Genomic DNA, 12,246 nt, shown 5'->3' with positions numbered 1-12,246 from the left:
TTGGAAAATATTAAACTAGAATGTACTGTATATTACGAATATCTGAATCTTTTCTGAGATTTTAATTTAAAGATACCTTTCCGATCATTCCCCATCATCAAGGTTAAATTCTTTAAATTTCTTTTTTTTATTACAGCAAATGCTGTCTGAATCTTCATCCACAGTAGCTAGTATTTCCTTCTGGTAAGAAATCAATGAAAGGTTAGGGAGATTGGGTATTTAGCTTTTAACAAAGTTTCTAATTTGTATATATTTGTATATAGAAGAAAAAATGCCTAGCTGGAAGATTACATTTTGAACTTAACTGTTCAAAAGATGCAAATACATTATCAATATAGAAGTCCCTAAATGTCACTGTCCCGAGCGTCTTTTACAGATTGAATATTTCTATAGTTAGCTAAAGAAGACTGAATTAAATGATTATTATGTATCAGTGCCTAATTAGGGGTAGTTCACTGTTATATGTTATACTAGGGGGCTTTGCCCCCTGCTCGTTTTGCTCGCCCACCCCTTTCCATCCCCCCCGGGGCACGCTACACACCAGCCTCTTCACGGCTCTACCTCTCACGGTGTGAAGAGATGTGGTCGCTCCTCCGAAACCCCCTCTTTAACGGTGATACAATGGGAAACAAATACATTTTTTTTACCTCCTCTATGCTCGATCAGCTGGCTTGCTGCTGCTGCTATTGCTGCTGCTTGTGCCATGCTGCGTGATCTGCAAATTGTGCTGTGCTTCAAGCATTTAAAAGCCTGTACAGCAGCTGTCCTCCTTGTCTCGTGGGACGTTAAAGTGTCTCAGAGAAAATCATGTCTCGACCCAAGATTTTTTTATATAATAGAGAGATATGTGCAGTAAAGTGACCATTTTCCATCTTTCAACACAATGAATACTGTATAGATTCAGCTGTTTGAAAGCTTTCCATGACATTCTGTGTGTCACTCTTTTAGAAAAAGTGAGTAAGACTCCCACAATCTTTTCTCATTCTCATTTAAGTATGTTTTTTAATATGTACAGTATATATAACTCTTGTATTATTTTCATGTGAAATTTTATCTGCCCTCTGATGGTGACAAATTCAGTTTTCGGCATTATCAGCAGAAAAATGTCAGCATATGTTTATATTTCTAATGCACAGACCTGGCCCACAAATAATAGCTCTATATACAATTTATTTAATTAAATTCTAACTTATGATTTTTATTATTTGCATATTTCTACAAGTCAGAAACAAAAAAATGCATCTATTTATTTCTTAGTTATGACTGACAAGAGCCAGTCTCCACAAAAATAGCAGTGCTTGAAAACAGTACTCTCATTACCCTTACTGATGAATATCCTTTTAAAATAAAGGTATATTTCAGTTTACACTCATGACAAGTTGAATATAGGCAAAGTAACTAGTGACCTGTTGAAAGCAAATGTTATAACTAGTAGTCAAAAAATTTGAAATGCCATATTTTTATATCCCAGTCTCTCCTGTATTATAGGCTTCAAGATTTATAGGGTCATTGTTGTCATGTGTGCAGAGTACAGTATTATTTGGTGTAGTGAATGTTTGTGCTAGGTACACACAAAAACTTCTAGATCTGTCTTCAGAAAAATAATAATATGGAATCATGTCTGCTTTTGAATGGGTCTAATTTGAATCTCTTCTTATTTACAGCTGTCTGTTATATCACAGTCACTGTTTGTCTTACGATCACATACCCTGGCTATAAAGTCATAAAAGGTCTCAAAAAGACAACCTATCATTATTTAGCTCCTGTAAGACATAAGCTGAAAGGCTGCCCAGCATGCACCCTGCAGTGTTACTTTTATAGAGGGCTCAGAATCAGTGTGCATCCCCTAAAATGAGTCCTTTGCACGTCAGAAAGACTTTGCAAAGAAAAAATAATGTAAAGATGGACAGTTAGTAAGGAAAAGTAGTTAGCTATTATATACAACAACAGAAATAGCTTTTCTAGAATATAATTTCCTGAGTTTTAGGGCAGCTAGGATTTACTTTTCACATTGTTGAAACTTTCATAAAATACTTAACTGTGTTTTAAATATTTATTTTAATTTTTAACTTCATTTTTAATTTTTGCTGAGCACATTTCACTTTAACAAGCTCAGATCATTCTACATATTAACAAACCAATAAAATAATATTCAACAAAAACTCAAAACACCACAAAGCATGATGTATGTGTAATTATGCACAACAAAGTAAAGGGGCCTGGTGGTGCTCAGAGAACTTCAGACTGAAGTTCAAATGTTTGTTTCACATTCAGAATTTGTTTGAACTTCAAAGAGAAAATTTCTATAGTCATCTTGGCAAAAGCAACTTAATCTATACTAATAAAAGGCAAAGCCCTCACTGACTGACTCACTCACTCACTGACTCACTCATCACTAATTCTCCAACTTCCCGTGTAGGTAGAAGGCTGAAATTTGGCAGGCTCATTCCTTACAGCTTACTTACAAAAGTTAGGCAGGTTTCATTTTGAAATTCAAAGCGTAATGGTCATAACTGGAACATATTTTTTGTCCATACACTGTAATGGAGGAGGCGGAGTCACGTATCGCGTCATCACGCCTCCTACGTAATCACGTGAACTAAAAACAAGGAAGAGATTTACAGCACGAGTCGCACGCGGGAACGAAGGTAAATGACGTTAATTTTTGACTGTCTTTTAATACTGTGTAAGCATACATATTAACACATGTGCAATTAAACGTGTGCATTTACGGGGTGATTTCTCAGGCTTAAAAGCTCACCTTTTATCAAACGCGGGAACAAAGGTAACTGACGTTGTTCACTGTCTTTTAATACTGTGTAACCATACATATTAACACATGTCCAATTAAACGTGTGCATTTACGGGGTGATTTCTCAGGCTTAAAAGCTCGCCTTTTACTAAAAAGGTAAATGCAAAACTATTTTCAATCAGTTTATTGAAACGCTCCCGTTAAGGATTGCAATAACATATTCGCGAGATAAAAGAACGAAGTAGGGGGAAATGGAGGAACAGCCGCAAACAGCGAAGAGCAAAAAATTAATTAAACAATTGAGAACGGAGCGAGTTAAGCATACAAGCATGTTCATAAGGGAAACAAACCACGGTGTAAAACGTAAGTTTAAATAAAGTTTATAGAAACGCTCCCGCTGCGGATTGCAATAACATATTCGTGAGATAAAAGTTTAATGAGAAGACACGAGGTATAAACGAACCACACGCCGTGGCGCAACGTTAGGGGCAACAGTTTCAACCATTCTATGATCTGCTTCTCGCAACTGAAAGACGGCACATGGCGGATGTTAGCCGACTTGCTGACCGCAACGTTAGGGGCTTCAAGTATGGCGCTGACGCCACATCTCAGTGCCAACACTTTGCAGACTGTACTTAAAAGACACGCCCTCCTCACTGGACAGTTAAAAACACCAATCAAACTAACGATGACATCAAGTATTACCCAATCAAAAGTAGGAAAGGAGGCATCTTCATAAAATGCGTGTGGGATGATTTGCATGAGACGCTGCTTTAAAAAAAAAATGATTAAAAAAATACGGGATAAATCCCGTCCAGTATTGATTCAAAACGGGACGCGCAATTTCATTGTCAAACGCGGCACGATTCCGTATTTTAAAGGACGGGTGGCAACCCTACAGTGCCAGGTAACCACCCATACAATCAGATTGTGATTCAGACTAGGAATGCAATGAATGTAATTACCCCGATCTACATACAAGGCGAAAGTCTTGCAACATTCAAAGATGATGGTTTGGGATAATTAGTACTTATTAAGTACACCATGGAACATAAAAGAGCTTATGAAGCCTTGAACCGAAAAAAGCAACATCTCAGAGATCGTACAAAAAAAAAAGGAGGTAATGTCGTTTTACTCGCTGTAGATTTTAGTGAAACATTACCAGTTATTCCACGAGGGAGACCAGCAGATGAACTCAACGCTTCTTTAAAATCCATGCTTCTCCCACGGTCGGTTATATGTCGCGTGTTCTCGGGTAGGTACACCAAAAAATGTATACATTTAAGCATGTAATGGGCAAAGAAAAAATGAGGTATACCCGAAGGCACTGCAGTAGTACTCAATGTAACTTTACTTCTTAAATGTTAATGTTTTACTGTTTAATAATTTATACGCTTCTTATATATTGTTCAAATTCTTTTATCAAAATACCAGTGACAGCGCAATGCACGATAACATGGAGTGAATACACCATACGCATCTGCCCACGGCCGCCCTGGTGTGCGCAGATAGGAGTTGATTCTAAAATAAAATAAACATAAAAAGAGTAATACAATCATCACCCATAAAGCGGATAGCAGACGTGACGTATTATATGTGTACCAGATTTCAAGTCAATAGGTGAAACAGTTTGCAAGCTACAGGTGATTTAAAATCCTGGACAGACCAACGAAAAGCCACGGTAGCAAATTATACAAGAAGATTTTACTGTTTAATTATTTATATTTATATGAAATGTGCTTCTTATATATTACTTCATATTCTCATATGATAATGATGTTAATGTTGTTTATATTGATTTCTATGTTATTGTAAGTGCATCTATGTGTGTATATGTATGTATGTATGTATGTATGTGTATATATATAAATATATATATATATATATATATATATATAAAAAAAATATATATATAAAAAATACATGTGTATATGTATATGTAATATATCTGTATATGTGTGTATATGTGTGTGTATATGTGTATATGTATATATATATGACAGCAACACTCATAACAATGACAACACAATTACATTGACAATCATGTTACGTTATTTTTAAAATGTTTCCTTTACTTTTTCATAACCTCTTTAACACACTACTTCTCCGCTGCGAAGCGCGGGTATTTTGCTAGTATTTAAGTAATAGTCAATTGATTACATTGCTCTTTTTTAGGTTAGTAGAAATCCATCATTTTTTATCACCTACAGGTTCCACTCTGACTTTCATAAGGACAGACCTCTAACTGGGTCTAGATAATGTTTATTAAAAGATACTCTTTTTTTAGAAACAGCTAAGAATCAGTTTAAGGAGATGTAGAGAATCTTTTAAAAGTTGTATTTTTTGAAAAGTTAAGTACTGTAAAATGCTGCTTTTTCTTCCAATTTTGTTTAACAGAGTTTTGAACAGCTCCTCTGGTAAACACCAAAGCTGTGATGCTGTGTTATTAGGGTCAGTAGTTATTGGAATGTTAGAGATGGGTGAGTTAAATGTTCCCCTATATAAACAAATCAGGTGGTCTTCTTGTTTCTGTATAAATATTTACATTAAAACAATCATTAGAGTATTAAATTTTAAAAGAAAAAACAAAAGTTTATAAAACAGCTACTGAACGTTACACAACGGACCTGAAGTTGCTTCATTTCTTCTTTTTACAATTCTAGAAAAGATCAGGTATAGCATAGTGGGTGGGGAGGGTGAGACCAGAGATGTTCATGCCCAGGGGCATCATAATGACATTAATCCATTGCTATATACAGTATAAATATCCCTGGCTTGCACCCTATCTTAGCTGGGATAGGCTACAGAACATCCCTGGGACCCTGTTCCGGACAAAGCAGGAAAGACAATGACTGACTACTGACACTTTAATGGCTACAATTAGGAGCATTAAAATAAAATTATATATAATTATTATAAGTTATGTGTATTTATTTTACATAATAATGCTTTACTGTACTTATCTAAAGCAAAGAGTTCCTTTGCCTAGAGTTTATGTGATTAAGATATTATTTGACTTATCACAACTTGCACCTCCTTTGTTCAAACCAAATTCAGTGTAACTGGTGTTCTTATTATAATAAAGTGATGTAAAGTAACAATGTTGCTTTCTGTTTTCCATCCAGTAGTTTTCAGATCTATATTCAGGTTGGGTATCCAGGACAGTGGACCAGTGAAAAGAGAAAACATTACCTATTATCTAATAAGAGTTGATAGCTCTCTGCAAATTCACATTTTTCAGATGGAGAGGACCAGATAAATGCTATAGCTTTCCCCCTTCAAATTAAAATAGGAAAATACTACACAATCAGATTATACACTTAACCTGTTTTAATGCTGAAGGAAATTAAATACAAGCGAAAGGAGCCCATGGAGAAAAAAAATCTCTTCAGTTCAGCGTATTTTAGATATTTTAGCATGATGTGTTCTTTCATCTGTGGGTAGCCTTAATTTAGCAGGCATCTAGAGTCTCTCTGAAATTCCTCTATTATTGTAACCTTTCTAGTGTACTGTATCGTAGACTCAACCAATAAGATAAAGACTGACTTAATTTAAAGACAGATATAGATATATATGTAATTGTGACAATTACACAATTTATATTAATAAAACAAAAAAATGATGTTCACACACCAACTGCAGCATAATAACAATGTTTATAGTAAATAACAAACAACTAAACATGGATGGCTTTACTAGCCTTCTTTAGTAAGACAGTACACTGTAGGATATACTGATATATTCAAGCACCTACACATCGTTTTTCCCACATGCCAATTAAGGCTTAATCATCAGATCAACTGTAGGTCTTTGGACTGTGGGAAGAACCTGTTTACTTACACAAACTGGGAGAACAAACAAACTCCTCCCAAAGGACATCTTAGCCAGGAATTAGACCAAGATTTTGACTCTGATGTTTGTAGAGAGCAGACAGTTAAAGAAATCTACTGAACCAAACCAGGCATGACACAAGAAAGGAAATCAAAGGTCACACTCAGAGTGTGCTGCACTATATATACTGTATCACCTTAAATCACTGAACCAAATACCAGTCATGAAGAGTAACTCAAGCTGCAGAGAGTGAAAAATTGCCTTATAATTAGAGTTAATGAATTTACGGCTACTGCGGTCCAACCACAATTTTCAGATGCACACCTAATATGTCAGTTGGTGTTGAACCATTTTAGACAGAAATTGAGCTTTATTTAAAAATCAGTTGAAATTAAGAATATTAAAAAGAGCAGCTTTTCTCTGTAAATGGACTATAGGTGTAGTAAAGCAAATGATTCAGTATTTTTCTACAAGCCCGTATCACAGTAATTTGCATATAACTCAAGTCAAATTGGAAACAGAAGCTATCCTTGTAGGTTTGGATTTTTTAAGCTTTAATTTCGAATGCTGAGCTTACCAGTGGGATTCAAAAATGGCTTCAGTGAAAAGACAACCCACTCAATACTTCAAAACTGCAAAGTCCCTGGGTAAGTTCCTAAATTGGGTAGCACACACTAGCATGTGTTAATTACAAAACACCAGGATCTATTCTGTGACCAAATGGATTAGAAGCATTCCTTCTGGCTGCTATTACGCTAAATCCACTGTGTCCCCTTTGTTTGGTTCAGCATGATCAAAAAAAAAGAAAAAACAATCAGTCTGTTAGGCAACAGACTACAGAGATTCATATGAATGCATTTGCTAAAGCATGAAAACTTAACAAAATCCTTTTCCTTTGATGATTATTGAAAATGACAAAAGAAATGAAACCTAAATTCATATGTTAACATTTACCAAATATTAGCAATGCTTAAGTCTGGTAATATGTTTCTTTGCAAAAATCATTATGCATCTTTCATTGTACTCAGTATCCTTTAACTGGAAAATTTTTAATCATAATAGAATTTAAGCAGTCAGTTTTAGACATTTGACACTTAATAAGTAATATGAAGTACATTTATGAGAAGTGGCATGGTATATGTTTATAGGTTTTCATTTTGATTTTTAAATGAATTTTTTAGCAATTTTCCCCCATTTTGTGTGTTCCAGCACAAGGAATGAATGACATTGACAATTTTATTTTCATAAAACCTTCTTTTTCTTTCTTTATTTCCTGTAATACCTTGTTGCTTACAACATAAATTTCTGTAGTCCAAACAAACAATACATTGTATACAGACTGCAATATTAAGGATTTTCAAAGATCAGATACCAAGTGGCCTTAATATTCACTTTTGAAATACGATTAAAGAATAGTATATTATTTATGGAACAGCGAATTGTAAAACCTATAATCTTATATTGCAGTGCTTTCATGGCACTGAACAAATAACTTTATGTAATACTTCAGGGACCGAAAGAGGTGCAAATGCATTCCAGCTTTACATTATCTCAGAAACTTCAGAGAGCTGTCTTAAATACCTCCCTCTCCTTCTTAGTTCACACTATAGCCATCAAAGTGAAGAAAGTGCAATTTAAAGGTTTTATTTATCAGAATCCTTCAAATCCTTTTTTGCCCCATCAGAGGCTTTCTGAAGTGGATGGAAAAATTGCTTGTAAAACCCCTAGAGACTAGGTTATGCTTATCTTACAGCACAATTTGTTATATATCAAATCATGTATGTTGAATTCTGTAGCATATTTCTTTTCTTTAACTGAATTTTCCTTCTTTTTCCTAATAGAAGAATTGTCTACAAGCAAAAATCTTGATACATCAGTAGACAATCAATACTTACACGTTCCACTAAAATGCATACTTATCTGTACACGGCTCATATCTGATATTATTGCATACATTTTGTATTCGGTTGAACTCATAAGATAATGTTATATTTGATATATGTATAATTTAATATACAAGTAGTCCCCTTTAAACCTCAATACATCACCATAAGGACAAGATAAGAATTCTTTTTGCAAAATAATTTTTTATTTTCGGAGAGTCGTGTAAGCTTCACCCTGGTAGCTGTGAGATAGTAGTGTCATGCTTTGAATCGCTACCTGAATTGTTTTTATTTTTTTTCTGGCACATGACACTTTTTAGGTACATTCACATAAAAAACAAAAGTATTGCCACCACTTTGTCTTTTTGATAATTACTCCCATGAGATAATTCAGCACACATTGGACTAGTTTCAATGAAACATACTATTGTTCAAGAAAATGTTGTTGGGAAAGTCCAGCTCTTATTTAGATTCTGTAATTTTTTTTTAAATTGAAGACTCTCATTTAAAAAGCACTGGAAAGCTTTTTTAAATAGTCTGTTTTGATAACAGATACATGCACTGTGCACCCTCAATTACAGATTGATTTTCTTTTTCAAATTTACCTTGAGAGAGTTATTCCATTTTGTAGAGTTTCCTCTTTCATATGTTTGGCAAGCTGTCCTTAAAGGCTGAACAAATCCCCAAGTTATCGAAATGCCAGCAGAGTCACAAGTGTGGCCGGGAGCCTGTCATCACTTCGGCAGGTTGCACTGATGCGGGTGGACTTAAACATGGATTTTAACTTATTTTAACAAACAGTAACTAACAATAGTACATCAATCACCACAATTTGTATGTCACCTGAATTGGAATCTGGTGTCTACGAAAGCTATTTCAATCACCACAAGACTATCTGGGCTCTGATTTTGGCATTTAGGTCATGATATTGTTACAGTCTGTTAAAGCAACATGTATTTAATGTAGTCTACTAATAAATATAATTGCTGCATTCTTTAAACTGTAGCAATGTACCTGAATATTGCATCATTCATACATTTTCTAACATGTTTCTTTAGATTTTAACTCCCGTTTGCCATCTCCTATTGTTAGCAGATAACATGATGAGGGAACTTCAGTTGGCTGATGTCTGCAAGCTGAGCTTTTATAGTAGAGTTACCATAATTCCTGAACCAAAAAAGAGCAGACAAAATCTTTAAAGAACTTCTTTTATATTTTATTTTATGTGCAAAACTTTCTGAGATATCTCTAGTGTATTTTAAGAAGTATCAAATACCATTCAGATATCTCAAAGTAACTTCCCATCCACTTAAGATAGCTTACATACATTTAGAAATACATTATCTCAAACTGACCTTTAAAGCATTTTAAGACATTTGAATTTGATATATCTGAAAATGCATTTGAGGCGCCTTTGAAGTTTATTTTGGTTATCTCAATAATGATATTTTAAAAACATGAAAGAACTTTCTGTTTCTTTTTTTAAAGTTACCTTAAAATGTAATTCAGATATTTTGAAATTGGACTTACAGTATCTTAAAAACAATTAAGGATATCTCAGCTTGTGGAGAAACCCATTTCTGGATATTTTGAAATAATAACACCATTATGACATGTCTGATACACCCTGTGCAATTCAATATATTTTAGATTTATTTTAAGAAAACTTAAATATGACAATAAGTCCTTTTGAATATATGGAAAATGTTACAGAAATTCATTTTTGAATACTATTAATTGCATTTCAAGATTTCAGAAAATATTTGAAATATTTTAAAATGAATTTCAGATATGGATTTTCTTTTAAGATATAAGAACTTTGTCAAAAATAAGTTATTTAAGATTTGGGCAAAGATAATTAAATCACAACACCAAGAAAATAATTAGGAGAAGGAAAATAGGCTGCCAGAAACCAGGAGGAAGATAAAAAAATTGAGTGGAATTTAGAAATGCTATTGCCAAGACATAGAGATTTGTAATTCATAGAGTCAAAAGCAAAGACAGAAATTCAGTCACTAGAAGAAAAACCTTACTTTAAGAAACAAAGACTATGACAAAACTATGACACCATATCTACCGTGACATCATCATAATGATGTGAGTCCTGTAACTGACTGCTGCTCCATTGTTTATAACCATTATTATTATTATTATTATTATTATTATTATTATTATTATTATTATTATTATTGTGGCTGTGCTTATGATTCAGATAACAGAATAGTAAATGACTGAATTTATTGACATTTGATACATATAATATTCAAGGAAATTTTTCCACAAAGTTAAATTTTTCTTGAGATATCTCAAATGTAATGTGCTTTAAACACTTCTGAAATTTCAAAATCTACCATTGAAAATTATTGGTGAGTGCAGATTTATCTGTCTTAAAAGAGACAAACATTCCATGCAACTTTAACTATGAAATAGTTTGCTATTTTATTTGAATATTTTTTAAATATTTGTTCCTTTTACTTATTTAACAGTTGATCCTGACGGAAAAACAATGAAACAGTCATGTCTGTTAATATAAGTACACTCTATGTTGCAGGACTTGGGATTGTATAGGTTTAGAGGAAGGAGGGTGTTCACTGACCGAGTATTACCATATAAGACAGGTGCAATGTTAGATCGATGTGTATTTATTTATTTAATTTGCTAATAATGATTTCCTTTATTTATTCAATATGGTACCAATAATAGTTTATTTACCCATCACCATTCAAGGTAAATGCCATCCCTTATTGTACCAGACAATTTCTCCTCAGGGATTAATAAAGTACATCAAATTAAAAAAAAAATCAGAATGTAGCAGTAGGACTCGTTATATGCTAACTGTGGTTTCTGCCTTAACCCCCACCCATGTTCATATGTGTGTGGCTGTTTGTTATTTAGCATGAACCTCAGTAACAGCAGCTCACTTCTGGGGGGTATTTTCTGTACGTTGCTTAAATCATCCGAGATCAGATGCCTCATCTTGGATGAGTTAATGCCAGTGAAACTCATCCGGGATAAGTCGGTTTTTCAAACGCAGCCGTGTAGTAGATTAGTCTAGCTGGATCTAATCATCCGAGATGAATGCACGCACCCGCACTGATTGAAAAGCCTATATATATATTGAGTCTAGAAAACATGATCAGCAAGTCTTTGATAGGGTATAACAAAATGACGAAAGAACGGGCACATTTTTTTTTTCAAACAAGCGGAGCAAGACCTTTTATTCGAAGGACATGAAGAATTTCAAGATTTAATATGCACAAGGGGTAACACTGCAAAAGCAGCCCAAACCAGAAAAGACGGCTGGCAAAAAGTGGCCGACAAATTAAACGCGTGTGCATTGTACTTACTGAAAGCAGCGTTTCATTTCGTATGTGTCAGATTAATTATTGTTTAATATGTCATAATTCCAGATCAAACGTGAGCACAAGGAGAACACAGGAACAGGTTAAAGTGAAGTACAAGAATATACTTCAAACTGGTAAATATTGGTATATAACTATTTAAAGAATTGTTGACATAAAGAATCATATATAATGTAAAGAACATTAATTTTAAAGCTAATAAGAAGGCAGAAAAGCAAAAAACAGGTGGAGGGCCACGCGGTCCAGACCTAACCCCTGCAGAAGACTTGGCTCTCCAGCAAAATGCCCATCGCCCTGTTTCTGAGGACATTCCAAAGGGAAGCTCCTCCTCAGAACCAGTGGCAGGATGCAGTGGTCACTTCATTTCAGGTAAAGGATGGTCATTGCATATATTTGTCCTCAATGTGTGCTATAGGTA

This window comes from Erpetoichthys calabaricus, chromosome 5 (genome assembly GCF_900747795.2).
Source record: "Erpetoichthys calabaricus chromosome 5, fErpCal1.3, whole genome shotgun sequence".
NCBI lineage: Eukaryota > Metazoa > Chordata > Cladistia > Polypteriformes > Polypteridae > Erpetoichthys > Erpetoichthys calabaricus.
This window is presented reverse-complemented; position numbering follows the sequence as displayed.